The sequence below is a fragment of the Pteropus medius genome, unplaced genomic scaffold (genome assembly GCF_902729225.1).
Source record: "Pteropus medius unplaced genomic scaffold, Ma_sr-lr_union100, whole genome shotgun sequence".
Classification (NCBI taxonomy): Eukaryota; Metazoa; Chordata; class Mammalia; order Chiroptera; family Pteropodidae; genus Pteropus; species Pteropus medius.
Window position 1 is genome coordinate 17,191,941 of NW_024351073.1, and position 16,975 is coordinate 17,208,915.

Here is a 16,975-nt window from a genome sequence, read left to right on the forward strand (position 1 = left end):
TAAAACTTTATATATTTGTATTACAAGCCCAGATATATGTTTCGCAAATATTTTATCCCAGTCTACAACTTGACTTCATTTTCTCTACAGGTGTTTTGGAAAGTAAATGTTTTTAATTTTAACAAAGTCCATTTAAATTTTTTTCTTTTTTTTTTGTCCTACTTAAAAATATTTGCCTAGCTTGATCTAACTTTGTAGATTTTCTTATGAATTTTAATGGTTTTGGCTCCTACATTTAGGTCTGTGATCTATTTGAAATCAAGTATATGGTATGTGTTAGGATTGTGGGTTTGTTTTTGTTTGTTTGGTTTTTATGTATGGATACCTGATATTTCCAGCATCATTTGTTGAAAAGATGATTCTTTACATATTAAATTACTTTGGCATCTTTGTCAAAAATCAATTGAAATATATATAGTATATATGGAGTCTCTGTTCTATTCCATTGATTTAGGAGTCTGTCTTACACCAATATCACACTGCTTCATTACTGTAGTTTATAGTAAGACTTGAATTCAGGTTGCATAAGCCCTCCAACTTTGTTCTTCTTTTTTAAAAATTGTTTTGGCAATTCTGAGTTCTTTGAATTTCCATAAAGATATGCTTTTCATTACCTACAACATAATATTTTTAATGTCAACACAAAAGCCTTAGGAATTTTGTCTGGGATTGTGTTGAAAATATAGTTCAATTTGGGGAGAACTGAAATCTTAATAACACTGAATCTTCTGAGCCAAGAACATCTTATATCTCTCCATTCATTTTGGTTGTATTTAATTTCTCTTAGAAAAGTTTTGCTGTTTTCAGCACGCACTCTAGCAAAAGTTTTATTAAACTTATATCTGAATATTTTACATTATTAATTCTTTGAAAATGATATTTTAACCATTTCCATTGCTATTTGATTATTTCCTACTGTGTAGAAATACAATTAACTTTTGTATGCTGACTTTAGATTCTATGAATTTCCTAAACTTGTTAGTTCCAGTAGCTATTTTATATTTTATAGAATTTTCTACATAGATGACCATGTTGGATGTGAATAAAGACAGTTTTGTTTCAGTTTTCCAATGTGTATGCCTTTTGTTTCTTTTTCTTGCCTCATTTCACTGAACAGAACCCTCAATATGAAGTTGAAGAGGAAGGATGAACAATTGAATTGCCTTGTTTTAAGAGGTAAGCATGAAGTCTTTCACAACTTATATGATTTGTTAGCTCTCTCTTTTTTATAACTGTCCTTTATCATGAAGCTCGCTTCTCTTCTTAGTTTATTGGGTTTTTTTAATCATAAATGGATGTCGATTTTTTCTAAATAATTTTTCAGCAGCTATTGAATTTTTTAAATTTGTGAATGTTAATTCAATCTTCATGTTTTGAGTAAGTCTCACTTGGTCATAATTTATATTTTTGTATTGTATATGTTGCTTGATTAATTTTTTAAACATTTTGTTAAGAATTTTTGCATTTATACTCATATGGCTATTTGTCTGATGTTTTCTTTTCTTGTAACTACTCGTCTGATTTTGGTGTCACTGTAAAGTTGCCTTATAAAATGAATTGTAAAATATACCCCTTCTTCTATTTTCTGCAGAGTTTATGCAGAATTACTCTTGTTTGGTTTTTAAATGTTTACTAGAATACACCAGAAAAGCTGTCTGCTCCTGGAGTTTTTATTTGTGAGAAGGTTTTTACTATACAAATTATTTCTTTTCAAGTGAGCTCTAGCAGTTTGTATTTTTAAAAGAATTTCTCCATTTTGTTAAAATTGTCATGTTTATTGGTTCATAGAGTTGTCAGTAATATTCCTTTATTAGTCTTGCAATATTGTAAGATCTGTGGTGATGTCCTTCCTTTATGCTTGACATTGGTAATTTAACTCTTTCCCCCTGTTTTTAGATCAATCTGGCTAGAATTTTATAAACTTCATTGATGCTCTTCCCTGGACCAGCTTCAGATTTCATTGATATTCTCTCTTATATCCTGCTTTCTATTTCATTGATTTCTGCTTGTATCTCTATTATTTCCCTCCTCTTACTTTGAGTTTACTCTTTTTTTTCTAGTTTTTAAAAAGTGAGATCTAAGAACATTGATTTAAGAAGTTCTTTGTATTTAATTCTATACATCTCCCTCAAAGCACTACATTAGCTGCATCTAATACACTTTGATGAGTTGTATTTTTTTATTTTCTTTCAATTTGAAATATGAATCACTTGTTTCATTGCTTCTTTTGACCCATGAGTTATTTAGAAGTATGTGTAATTTTTAAAATTTATTTTTTAATTACAGTTGACATACAATGTTATATTAGTTTCAGGTATACAACATAGTGATTAGACATTTATATATCTTACATAGTGAATAATTTTCAAATATTTTGAAATTTTTTAGATATCCATTTGCTATTGATTTCTAGTTTAATTTCACTGTGGCCAGAGAATAGACAGTATAATTACAATCCCTTTACGTTTTTTGGGATTTGTTTTGTGGCCTAAAATAAGCTCCATCTTTGGCAATATTTTGTGTATGTAAAAATCATGTGCATTCTACTTTTTTTTTTGTGGAATGTTTCATGAATGTCAATAGGTCAAGGTAAAGTCATATATATTAATTTATTAATTTTCTACATACTTATTCTATTAATTATTGAGAGTAATGTTGAAACCTACAGTTATAATTTTAGATTTTTCTATTTTTTTCTTTTTTGTTTTATTAGTTTATACAGATATAGTTTATGTATGTGTATATATAGTTTATATATGTATATGTATATATGTGTATACATGTATATGTATATCTATGTGTATATATATATATATATGCTTTGTTATAAAGTCCATTCACATTTAGGATTATTATGTCTCTTGATATAGAAATTTTTCTTTCATTGAGAAATATATCTCTGATCACATTTCTTGTTCTTAAATTTACTTTGATATTAATAGACAAAGCTTTATTTTCATTGAGTTTTCATGATATATCTTTTTCTGTCCTTTTAATTTTGGCTCACCATATATATAAAGGTGGTATTTTAAAAATCAAATCTTAAAATCTCTCCCTTTTAATTAGTGTTTGGATCATGTGCATTTAATGGGATGATTGGTAAGATTGTGATCCACTATCTTGCTATATATTTCCTTTTTGTCCCTTCTCTTGTTCATTCCTTTTTCCTCTATTTCTTGATTTATTTAATTGTATATTTTGATGGTTACATTTGATCTTTACAACTAACTTTCTATGTATGATTCATCGTTTTATTTTTGTGATAATCTAAGATTTATAACAGACATCTTTAACATGTCATATCTGCCTTCAAATACTATTGTATATTGAATGAATCTAACAACAGCATTTTTTTATTTCTCCTTATCATCCTTTATGATATTTTTGCCATGTCTTTTATTTCTGCATGTGTTATGAACCACACGATATATTTTTATTTTAAACTATTTTATCCCCAAAAGACTAATCTCTAAGTCTCTTCATTTCTTTGTGCAGATTCGACTTCTCATTTTTTATCATTTTTCTTTCCTCTGAAAAACTTCCTTGAGAGTTCTTATAGTACAGGTTTGCTGGCAATAATTTCTCTAATTTTGTCTTGTCTATAAAAGTTTTAATTTTGCCTTTATTTCTGAAAGATATTTTCAGAGTATAAAATTTTCAGTTGACATTTTCTAGACCCTCTTCTTCAAAGATAATTGCTCTGTTGTTTCCTGGGCTGTATTTTTTTTTTTTTTGACAAGTACATTGTCATTCTTATCTTTGTTTCTCTATTCTTTTTGGGTCTTTCTCTAGCTGATTTTAAGATGGTCTCTTATTCACTGGTTTCCAATAATTTAATTGTGGTATAACTTGGGATGAGTTTCTTTATGTTTTCTTTAATAGGAGTTTGTTGAGATTCTTAAATCCATAGGTTTATAGCTTTTATCAGATTTGTAAAAGTATGACCGTTATTTCCTCAAAATTTTTTTCTGTCTCTCCTCCTCTCTGGCATTCCAATTATATGCTTAGTAAACTGTTTGACATTGTGCCTCAGGTCACTGATTTACCATTAATTTTTTTTCTTCTCTGCATTTTCTTTTCAGTGTTTCTGTTGGTATGTCTGCAAAGTAACTTCTTTTAAAAATTTATTGCCTACTTCATTTAATTTTATCCTGTGTAATATACATTTTAGATACTACATTTATCAATTTATAATTTCTCTTTTTTAAATTTTATTTCTATTTTATCATAATTTTGTTTTTCCTGTACCTTCTTGAACATATGGAGAATATTTACAATAGCCGCTTTTAATATTCTTGTTGGCTAGTTCCATTATCTCTGTCATTTCTGGGCCTGTTTCTGTTGAATAATTTTTTATGGTTATGGATTTTGTTTTGCTGTTTTCTCTTATACCTAATAATTTTTTTGGATGCTGGTTATCATGAAGTTTATAATTCGATTTAGGATGCTAGATTTTTTTTCATTTTCCTTTATATAGTTTTGAATTGTTTCTAGTTCACTCATTATTGTTTGGAATCGGCATGATACTTTTGAGGCATGCTTTTATGCTTTTTTAGGGCATGCCAGAGCATCATAGTTTAAGGCAAATTTAATACCACTACGAAGGTGATATCTTTTGTGGACTCTACCTAATGACTCATTTATTATAGGGCTTTTCTGCTCTGACTGGTGGGCACAGGAAATATTCTCAACTCTTAATGAACTCTGGGAATTACTCTGCCTATAATTTTTCTGTCATTTTTTCCCTGCAACCTTAGATATTTTCCAATCTTGTATCTGGAGGTCAATACCCAATGAAATACTTAAGAGATCACCTCCATAAATATCCAGAACTTTGTGGAATTCCCTCCTCTCTGGCATTTCTCCTCCTGAAGATACTAAACACTTCTGCCTCCATAAAAGGAACAAAGCCTCCAAACTTTGTCCTCCCAACTCAGCAAGACTGCTTGGCTCTGGCTTTCTCCTCCTTTCACTGCAGCCTAGAATTGCATCCAGATAGTGAACTGGTGCCGTCAAATGGTATTACTTCATTCGTTTTTATTTTCTCAGGAAGCACAGTGCTGTACTGCCTGTTGTCTAATATCTGAAAAACCTTGTTTAATGTATTTTGTTCTGTTTTCTAGTTGTTCAAGGGAAAACCATTACTCTAGCATGAGAAGAAGCAAACTCTTCAAAAAGAGCTTTGATAAAGACATGTGAAGATAAGTCACTGTAAAATATTAAGAAGGAATATAGCATAATCAAAGCAAAATGAGAAGACAATTTGGACGCTTACTCTAGAATTTTCCTGGTATTCCTCCTTTGAAAGGAAGCAGAGCTTGGCATCCATCCCAGAGAGCGAGTATTCAGGTAGGAAAAAAACAAAACAAAACAAAACTGCATTTGGAGTGAGAATTCTGAAAGTGAGTACTGGTTCTGCTAGCTACTAATATGTTACCTTAGAAAGTTTCATGAATTAGTTACTTAATAGGTAACATTGGTCAGTGAACTTGTTTCCTCACTAGCAAAATGGTGGTAAAACCATCTCTTTCATAGAGCTCTTGGAGAAACAGCTGGACATAAGAATGATCAGATATGTAAAAGTTAAAATATGAGATTTCTAATCCCATTTCTGCCATTAACATGCTTTGTTGACTACAACTATAGAAAGTTAATCATTGGGAGAAATGTTATACTTCATTAATTTTAATACTTTTAATTTATTAATAAGAAAATTCAGACCTTAAACTTGTATACATAATTTATAATATTTTTTACTACTAAAATTATTCCAGGATTCTGGGATTTGGAAATAAAAGCATTTCTAGGCTTCAAGTTTTGACTAAGAAAAATGTAAAGTTTTCTAATATTTTAACATGTCAAGAAAGCAAAAGAGATGGTCTTAGTATGGCCATGAGTTTGTTAAAAATGTATAGTCAAGGTGATAAAGCTGGGAACTGGCCAGGTATGTGGAGGGAAGGCAAATAGCTTACTTTATGCCAAAGAAAGTATGAACTGGTGATAAGAAATATAGTGCTAAATATTTTCCATATTCTGTACCAAAATTTGGAATGAATAAATTCAAATGTCATCATAAACTAAAGATACAGCTAATATAAAACACTGAAAATATTTGTGAGAAAACTTGAGATGGGAATTCAGTAGAATCTCAAAGTAAAAATAAAATTCCAGTAAGAAAGTCTGGTTAGGAGCTACTTTTATGACTCTAGCTTAGCGGTTAGCCATAATCCCTTTGCAGTTACAATATTAAATTATTATTTGATATCATTTACCCTCATTAAAAATTAGTTTTTATAGTTTCTACTTTCACAAATATGGAATCGGTATACTTTCTCTATGTCTCCTGGTAAGTACAACTTAAGAACCTGGACATTAAATAGAAAACACACATAAGAATACTTTGAAAGATGGAGAGAAGGCAGTAGTCAGGCTAGGACCTCAGGATCCAAAGAACAACATATAGGTAAATCCCTGGTTGTTTTTTTTTTTGTTTTTTTTTTGCCTTATGTATCCTGGTTGGAAGTAAAGGAGCCAGCAACCTGGAAATGCCAAAGGATGCAAACGAAAGAAGCCCCAACAGAATCCCCTTCTCTCCAACCAAAAGACCAGGAAATGAGGAGTTTCTCACCAACAAAGTTTGAGGGAAGAGCCTAAATTCCATTTTCTCCAGGCCATAATGGAATGCCCCAAACTCCTTCTGGGGCGATGTCAGAGAAAGCTGAGTAGGATCCTGGATTTTACCCCACCGGGCAGTAATGAGGGGCCCTCTACCACCCAGCTGGTGTGATTTCAGAGGAGGCTGAGTGGAGAGTCGGAACTCTTGCTCCTGCTTTGCAGTAACAAGGACACCCACTGCCCCGTGGTGTCATTGGAGGCCAAATGGGAAACAACAATGAGGCATTTCTATCCTCCAGCCAGGTTGGGATACTTATATGGGCATGAAAATTCCCATAACTGCCAAACATTAATGAGGATAACCTTCTTTTAGCATTAATGAAGGCTGAGATGGGCACCTGGAAGGAATGAGGTCAGCTCCTCCACACTTCCCCAGAGTAGTGCCAGAGAAAGCAGCTAAGAAGTTTAAATACTTCAAAGCCTCATAACATAATAACTGAAGTGTCTAGGTTTCAATAGTAAATCATTCATCATACTAAGAACCAGGAAGATTCAGGCCGGATTCAAAAAACAACAAAAATAACAACACCAAGATGACAAGGATGTTAGAATTAACTGTCAAAGATTGATAGCATTCGTCAAGAAAAATTTTTTAGTAAACAATTAAGAACATGTTTGAAACAAATGAAAGATAGAGATCCTAAGCAGGGAAGTAGAAAATATAAAGAAAAAACTAAACAGAAATTTTAGAACTAAAAATACAGTAACTGAATTAAAAACTCAATGTGCAATATCAAGAGCAGAATGGAGGGAACAGAGAAAAAAAGGGGAAAACGGAAAATAAGACAATAAGAATTACTCAGTCTGAATAACAATAAGGATAAAATACATTGAAAAAAAATAATACAAACAGAGCATCAGAGCCCAGTAGGATTGCGATGATTAATTTTATGAATCAACTTTGCTAGACCATGGTATCCAAATATTTTGTCAAACATTATTCTAGATGTTTCTGTGAAGGAATTTTTAGATAAGGCTAACATTTAAATCAGCAGACTTTGAGTGAAGCACATTACTCTTCATAATGTGAGTGGGCTGCCTGCAATCATTTGAAGGCCTTAATTAAAAAAAAAAAGAATTATCTCCCCAGATGAAGAAGTAATTCTGCTGGCAGATCGTATTTCATCTTGAACTGCAGCTCTTTCCTGGTCTCCAGCCTCCTGGCCTACTCTACAGATTTTGCCAAACTTCCACAATTATGTGAGTCAATTTCTTAAAATCTATGTATTATATAGATACAGACTTATTGATATATAATATGTCAATTTGTATATAGAGATATACAGGCAGAAAAGAAGGCCGAAAAAGTACTCAAAGAAATAATGGCTGAAAACTTCACAAATGTAGTGAAAGATGTAAAAACACAGATTTAAGAAGCTTAGTAATACCTAAAAAGGGTAAACTCAGTGAAATCCACACCAAGACATGTTACAGTCAAACTTCTGCAAACAAGACAAAGAAAACATCTGTAAAGCAGTGAATAAAGAAATGACATCTTATTTATAGGAGAAAAATAATTCAAATGACAGTGGATTTCTCTGCCCAGACATCATGGGGACTGGAAGTGGCACAATATTTTTCAAGAGCTAAAAAAAACTGTCGACCGGAAACCAACCATACTAGCACCTCAATTTTGGACTTCTGTCCTCCAGAACCACAAGAAAGAAAATATCTGTTGTTTAAACCACCAGTCTGTTATATTTTGTTATTGCAGCCCAAGCTGACTAAAATGAGGAGAAATTGGATAAAGGATGCATGCGGTTCCTCTAATTTGCTATTTCAGGCAACTGAATAGGAATAACAAATACCTGAAAATAAAAGTTTTAATTAAAAAAATTTTTTGTATAAATATATGCGAATTACTTTGGAACTATTTTTAGAATATCTTAGCGTGCCATAGAAATTACTTTCCATTAATACTGTACTTGACATTGTTCCAAGTGTTTTCAGACAATATCTCTCACCAGAACTTTGTTATATGCTTGAGAGCCATTGTTAGAGATGAAAAAACTGAATCTTCTAGAGATAATCTAGCTTGAATATAGTCGTATAACTAATAAGAGACTCTAGCTTTGACACCTACTCAAGGACTTTTTCCATTTCAACAAGCCAACCATGAGAATTATGAGTTTGCTTAGCCATAGAAGAGGATGAACTGCCTCTATATCCCTCAGAATAAAATGAAAATCATTGGAGAATTATACAGAAACACATTAGGGCCATGCTAAGAGTGTTAAGAGCTGTGTGAGTCTCCATCTATCAATGAGCAGTCAAAGTTGACTTGATCAGCCCTTTATTGGAGATGCATATGGACAGGATGCCTTTGAGAAAGTAGAGAAGGAGTGAGTCCAAGGATCTCACAAGCACACAAGGGTTAACTTCCAGTTAGTTATTCTAGCCCCAAACCTCCAGATGAGGCTTTCCTGTGCACACCCTCTGAATGCAGAACTTGTAGAAAACACTGTCTCCACGGAATACATTCAAGTATAAATATGTGAGGAATGTATGGGGGAAAGTGGTGATTCTCTGTTTGCCTTTCATTAGGAATGGATTCCTGATATTCACTGTCCCAAGCAGAAAATCAAGGCCAGTTCCTAAAAACCAAGTGTCTTTTCTTTGTAGGCCTCTGCCACATTTATAAAAAACATTATACAGTGCAAAAATAACAGAGCTGGGCTTCGTGTTCTCCAGCTGCATTCTCTGCCTTGGGAATAAAATGGCAGCTTCCGCTTTTCAGCCAAGAGCCCAAGGTTTTATTTTGCATTCAAGAATTCAGGACAGAAAGAACTTTCTGAATAGTTGTTATTTTGTGAAAACAAACAGTAAGCTAAATTTATTATAATAAGAGCCCGCTTGAATTTAGAGATTGGGGTGTGTTGTGTGTGTATTGTGTGTGTGTGTGTGTGACTGCCATTTGGTTCACTGTTATTACTTTAATTTCTATTTTCAGGATATAAATCACCAAGGTGCTTTGACAAGAGGCTTGTTAAATGTAGAATGAAACTAAGTTATTCACCTGTTGAGTACATCTATGAAAACCAAAATTTATCTTTTAGGTTGTCTGATGGCTCACTTTACCTTTCAGATAATAAGAAGGCCAAGTAATCAGATGACCCCCAGTGTTAACCCAAACATTTTACCTGATGGATGCACCACAAGCCACAGTCAATGAGTAGACCTTGAGGCATCACAGTTAACACAACCTTTGCCCAGATCTACTGTCAGGACCTTTAATTCTAATATCATCATGGCCATACTTGAGAAGGTCACTTGAATAGAGGACAGAGACTTTGCTCAGGACATTCAGATCATCTGAGTCTGGTGCTTTCTTAATTCGTAGGTAATAATAATAGTTACTAGTTATTAAGTTGCAGTTATTCGCTATGCACTGAGGTAGATGTCATGCTTGTATTACCTCATTTAATCTTCACACAATATTGCATGTGAAGAAACCAAGCAGATAAGTACCTATCCTGAGATTGCACACCTGGCAAGTACAGAGATTGGGGCCAAATATAAGCCTGGCTCTCAAAACCCATGTGTTTTCTCTCCCATTCAACACTAAAACTCTTCAAGAGCAAAATCCTTGAGTGATCCAGTGATTATTGTGTTGGAACAGAATGTCGTTTTATCTCTTTTAAGTTAAGTCCTGGACATTTGGCTAGTCAATACTTGATGACTTCAGAAACCCAGAGTGTTTTGGTGACAGGAGTGTAGGACAACATAAGCCAGGACATCTGGATTCCCATTTTGTTTTCACACTAATTTTGCAGTTATGACATGAGATAAGTCAGTCCAGCAATCTGTGCTACAGTTTTCTTATGTGTCGAAATGACATAATATGCACATTACTTTACCAGTTAGGAATGTTTTCAGATGCAAGTAACAAAATACATGAACAACAGTAGCTAAGAGCATAAGAATACTTATTCTGTACTTAATAAAAAGTTTGGTGGTGGGAGGCCTAAGGATAGATCAGCAACTCAATAATCATATCAAGAATCCAATCTTTTTTGTATTCATTGTATCTCACTACTTGCTGGTTTTTCATCCTCATGCTTATTGTCTTATGGTTGCAAAGTGGCTGTTGCAGCTCCAGTATCATATCTATACTCAGCAAAAGAATAAAGAAAGAGCAGAATCAATAAACTCTCCTTCGTAGCTGTTTTTTTCATCAAGAAGCAAGTTGTATTTCTCAGAAATCCCATAGTGCACTTCCCATTCTAACCTCATTGTCAAAAACTAGGTCACTTGGCCTCCCACCCATAACTGGGAGTCCAAGAAATCAAGTGCCTGGCTTTTCAGACTTAGTATTGGAAGGCAGAAAGAGAGAAAGTGGTTCAGAATGGCTTTTGTAGGTCATCATCTGTGTCTGCCACACTCGGAACATCAAAGGATTTGTTTCATCAAATCAAACTTTCCCAATTCATTTCTTTTAATTCTAAATAGTTTGTAACCAATACTTCAGACATTGTATATTTTGAATCATTTTTTTTGATGTAATGTTTCATACATGTAAAGTACAAAAATGCTAAGTCAATACCATAAGTATTCAAGAAATAAATTATTTTAATGCAGGGGAATGCTCACCTGTGATCTAATGCCCAGTACATTTTTTATGTCATTTGAAGTCACTTCTTACATTTGTGTTTTCTTCTTTTTTTAATGAGTGGTAAACTAGACATGAGATATGTATAAATAATTCCAGAACATCTGGATGAAAAGGAAAAATAATCAATTATCTGGATGTTTTGTCTGCATAACATTGAAACATGTAGCAGTGTGTAGACAAAACATCTAGATGATTGAATATTTTGCTTTTCATCCAGACATTTTGTTGTCATGTGGACAAAAAGCACTGCCAAGTTAGGGACATAACAGAAGAAAACAGGGTGTAGCAAAACTTGTCTGATTTGTAGAGTTCAAGAATTGTCATTAAACTTATTATGAGAAAGGAGAATAATTAATGAAATATGTGTCAAATTAATTTTCAAAAATTCTAGGCTGTATTGGAAGAAGCTTCTTACTATGGGTTCACAGTGATCATAATACATGATGGTTCCATTATGACACACTTAATAGAAAACATACAAACCATTAGTTATGTGACATTGTGTTTATTTTATAAATGAAGCAAAGAACACACAGAAAAAAATGGTGACTAGTAAAATATGTCTTTATGTCCTGGAAGGACAAATATAGCAACTAATTCCAGTTGTCTAATTGTAAGTCAATTTATTAGCCCAGATTCAGTTCAAATTCAGTAATTATTTACCTTTGGTGTTGCAAGCGCTGTGCTGGTCTCTTTTTCATATGTAGGCCATTATTCAATTTATTCTACATTAATTCTTGTGGTTGCTATTGTTATTCTCATTTTATAAATGGGAATCTGGGTCTTAAAAGTGAAGGAAAATCTCCAAAATATTACAGGTTGATTATTTCTACCAATAACATGATGCTTAAAAGTTTTTTTTCTTTTCATTTATCATGCATTATTCTGTGTAAAAGGAAAGAGCGTCGTTGAAAATGAAATTTCCGAAATTTGGGTGTCATGATTCCTAAAAAACTGGGAAATATGGCTAATGCACTGTGTCATGCTATTTTATTTCATGTATGTATGTATGTACATATACATATGTATGTATGTATGTCCATGTTTTAAATCAAATATGCTTGAGAACTTGACAAAGAGTGATATTAGTATTCAATAGGAATCTATTTTATCCTCGAAGAACCTGATAGGGCAATATCCTCAAATACTGTCTGAAAGACCTCACTGAGATAACAAATTGGGTTTTATGAGCCGCCATCCCCATTCCTTCTTAAGCAGACAGTTCCAAATTCAATACAAAGAGATCATTAGTGGAACACTATGTCTTTAAAGTCAGTCTTATGTAGTCTCTCATTCTTCTGCAGTGACTTAGTTGGATAGGTTAGCAATGAGAGCTAAGATAACGTTGTTTAGAACCAAAAATTGTGTGATCAAGACCCAATGGTCTGGGATGTTTCACGTCAAAAAAAAAAAAAATACTCAAAAAACAGCATCAGCAGGGGAATGAGCAGGAAAGGAAAAGAATTCTTCACTTGGGCCATAGTGGTTTATTAATCACAACAAAGAAGTTTGTCAATGTGAAAACCCCTGAGTTCTGCAGCTACTTTGTTAAATACAAAATCTTCTGATTTATGACTGTGGTATGAGAGTTGGAACAAGCCTCTTTTCTACAGCAAAAACTAACATCAACTTCCAGACCAGGAGCTTCAAGGTGAAGCCCACCATGCAGCTCATTTATACATTTTTTTACTGTGAAACTTCAACACCCTTTAATATAATGTTTTTAAAACCTGTATTGGGGTCTGGAATTAGAGAGTGGTCATCAGTTGCACATCTTTGAGAAGATACTAAAAATTACTGAATGGTACTTTAAAAGGGTGAATTTTATAGTAAGTGAATTATATCTCAATTTAAGAAAACTGAATTGGACTAATTCAAATGGCTTCTTGGACATCAAATAGATCCTACAAAGCAATATTTAGGTCATTTAAGTGTAAATGAAACAAAAACATATGGAGTAAATTTCTGCAAAATTGCACATGATTTCAAAAATTAAGGGGGAAACTTTCTTGGCAAAATCTAGTTGGGTTTTATCTAATCCAAAACTCTTGAAAAATAAATTGAGACATTTCATAAACCAAAATATAGCTGGTTTTTCCATTCAGTACGTATTTGTTATATGCTGTCCTTCTCACTAAGTACATTTGTACTTATATTGGAAGGCTCAGGTAGTTCAGGTACCCAGGTATCATACAGCATAAAGCAAGGTCATGTTGCAGAAATTTTGCTACAGTATATTAAACACTATTTTCAAGGACATATTCCTTACTGAAACAATTAGAAGAGAAAACCTCTTGTAACAACCTCTAAGTTAAATTCAAGAGCATAGAATAACTAGAATCTCAGACTATTCAGTGTCCATCCCACCTCCTCTCTATGTTAACAATCTCTGGGAATATAAGTACCATTGTTACTGAAAACGTAGTCTTCTATATGGCTTTATAAAACCCAGTTATAAAAAGTAGTAGATATTTACACAAAATGTCAAGTTTTTGAGATTGTCATGCAAATCTTGAAATCATTTTTAACCTATACATCTTATTTATTGTTTCCTTTCTCTTCTGTTACATTCTAAACTATAATTTTCCTAAGCAGCCACTGTGAGGGTCCTTTTCACAGTTCATGTCCAGTACCTGATGGATCCTTTGCACCCCCAAAGATGGGTTGGATAAATGCTCTTGACAGAATGTAATTTTAAGTCCCTCACTTTTACTCAAGTGTCACTTTTGAAAGGGACCTGCCTTGACCACTGGCACTCTCTTTCCACTGATCCGTTTTGTTTTGTTTTTTTTTTACACTTCCAAAAATGGCATTATATTATGTATCACTACTTGTTTATTGTGTCACTGGAATACTACTCTATGAACCCAGGTACTTAGTTTTGTTCCCTACTCTTTGATAATCTGAGGACAAATTATCAGAAGGTAGAAATAAGACAATCAAGTGGACATTGGCCCCAAGCCTACTTGTGTGTGCTCTTCTAAAGTTGAGTCCTAAAAATAATTTAATGTACGTTGTATTTGAGCAAATATTGCAGAAGAAATTAAATTTATATTCTAGAATTTAAGAACCACTCCTTTAACTGAAATGTGATGTCAGGTTTTCCTTTCTCCCTGATATAATTCTTCTATACTTGAAATAATTGACTGATTGAGGTGGTCAAGTATAGCATCATCCTTCCACTTAAGAACAATTCATTAGATAGTCATTGATCACCAGCTACTTATGCCATTTTCTTTTCACTAAAGAGGAAGTCTGTCCATGTAATATACCAAAAAAGCACTTCTAATTTGGGGGAGATTTCTTATATCAGTCATGGGAATTAAATTTGCCATTGGTTATGCGATTGCTTACTGAATGTACATTTTGCATGCTACATCCTTCTGGAAGTAGATTTTGCTAAGATTTTTTTTTTTTTATGAAGTTTTTCAAAATTTTAAAGTACTGCTGTCTCATCATTTTCCATAAAATGCTGCTTATGATTTAAAAAGAGAGCATTGCCCATTTCACAAATAGCCATTTCTAAATTATTGGAATTAATAAAAAGGGACTACTGGACCTAGTTTATGCACCTCCACCGACCTGCTCAGATATGGCTGTCCCAAGAGCCTTGGTGACTTGCCCTGATTCCTGGTCCACATGGAGCCACCAGTACTTCATGTTTCTGCTGTGATGGTAAAGCCCCGCCCTGATGCTATCACGTGTCTCAACGTCGTTGATTTTCAGACTTCACCACGGACAAGACAAGGGCCTTCAACAGTGACAGATGCAGGAGCTCTCACATCCATGTCCTACCCAGCTGGACCCATAAAGACCCTGGCTTCTTCAGCAGCTACGCAGACAGGCTGATGCTAATGCCCTTGGAGGAATCTTTGAAGTATGAAAAGCCGGCAGATGCATTGCTCTCCACCCCTCCCCCATGCAATGTCCTGAGAGGCGAGACCTCCACATTGCCTTAGTGGAAGTATTTCGATATTCACATAACCATCTATGTTTTCTTGTGAAGCTGTGGCCAGCCTGGTAACGCACAAACTTGAACTTATTTTCTCCTTTCCTCTTTCCTTTCCCCCTCATCCTCACTGAAGCTTTCCCTTACGCTAAATCTAGGCTCAAGGGCTAAGACAAGCAGTCATAGAGAGCAGTGCCTTGAGATCGGACTTTGGAATTCGAATTCTCACCTGTTGGAAGGTACTATGGGAGACAAGTTGGGTAGTAAAAATTATTAAAAACTTCCACCTATGGAAAATTGAGATACCGTGCAGGTTGAAAGCAGGGCATTGGGAGACAATGAGGTTGCTGCTCTTGCTTAGTATGGGGGTGTGGTGATGCTAAAGATGGTCCTGGTCAGTGGATATGTTCATTAGCAGTGGAGAACTTGTAAGAAAGAGACAGACCACACTCACATAACTTTTATCATAGGATATTGTTATCATCGTTCTATTTTATTAGTAGTTATTATTGTTAATCTCTTAATGTGCTGAATTTGTAAACTCGACTTTATTATAGGTATGTATACATAAGAAAAAACAGAATATATGTAGGAGACTATCCATGGTTTTAGGCATCCACTGGGTGTCTCGGATGTATCCCATGCAGGTAAATGGGGACTGCTGTCACAGAGGAAAATAAGGAACACGTTCTATCTATTACACTGTTAGAGTTATCCACATCCCACCCACTTCCATAAACAGGATCTAGAAAATTTATCTCTGAATTTTCAGTTGTGTAGAAATATCCTTAGTAAAATTTTCGAGCAATTTCCCTGAAAAAAGATTGTGATATGAGCAGAAGCATTTCAAAACTGTCTCTAGGTTCCTGGGGAGGCACCTCTCTGGCATACCTAAATATCTTATCACACAACCCAAATAAATTTCTTCTTTTCTTAATTCTTCCCATCACAGCACTTGCGTTGTCCTTTGGCCTTTCTCCACCTGGACCTCTGTCCCCACTTCTACGACTCCTCAGGACTTCACAGAGCTTTATGCAACACAAGACCGTCGAAGTTGAAAATCATTGTATGTGTCAACAAGATATTATGAGATTGACATAAATGCAGACACAGAGATGGATACGAACAATAATGATACAAATCCTTCATGTTTAAGCAACATGAAATTAACAGTTTACCTCTCTAAGCCATCATTATTGATACAAGTATTAGCCAGTCTGTTGCAGAAGGAATCACCAGAACCAGCGTCACTTCTTGCTTCCTTCCCCAAAACTGGGTCTGATTTGCTTGATAAATTTAAATACTTTTCAGAAGGATCCTTGTTAAATAGCTGGTAAATTACAGATTTAAAACATATTTTCAGTTTCCTAAATTTTTTCTACAACTTAAACTGAGAATCATGCAATATTTATCTAACCAAAATGCTATCACATTTTAACCTTCATAGAATTTCTCTGAATAGTGTATAAAAATTTTGGAGTGCACAAAAAGAGCTAGTTTGAGAGTCATTTAAATAGCTCCAACTGTGGTCACCTATTCTTCTTACTTGTATAAGAAATTCTGATACTACATTGTGCACATGTTCATAATAAACACATTAAGTATTTGGATCTGTTGAAGATTTTTCTCTTTTTTTTTTTTTCTTAGTTAAATATATCGGAAAGTGAAAATTATTTATTCAGTGAAAATGTCACATAGCGTGAGTCATTTATTCAACAGTGTTTGGTTAACCTGATTGG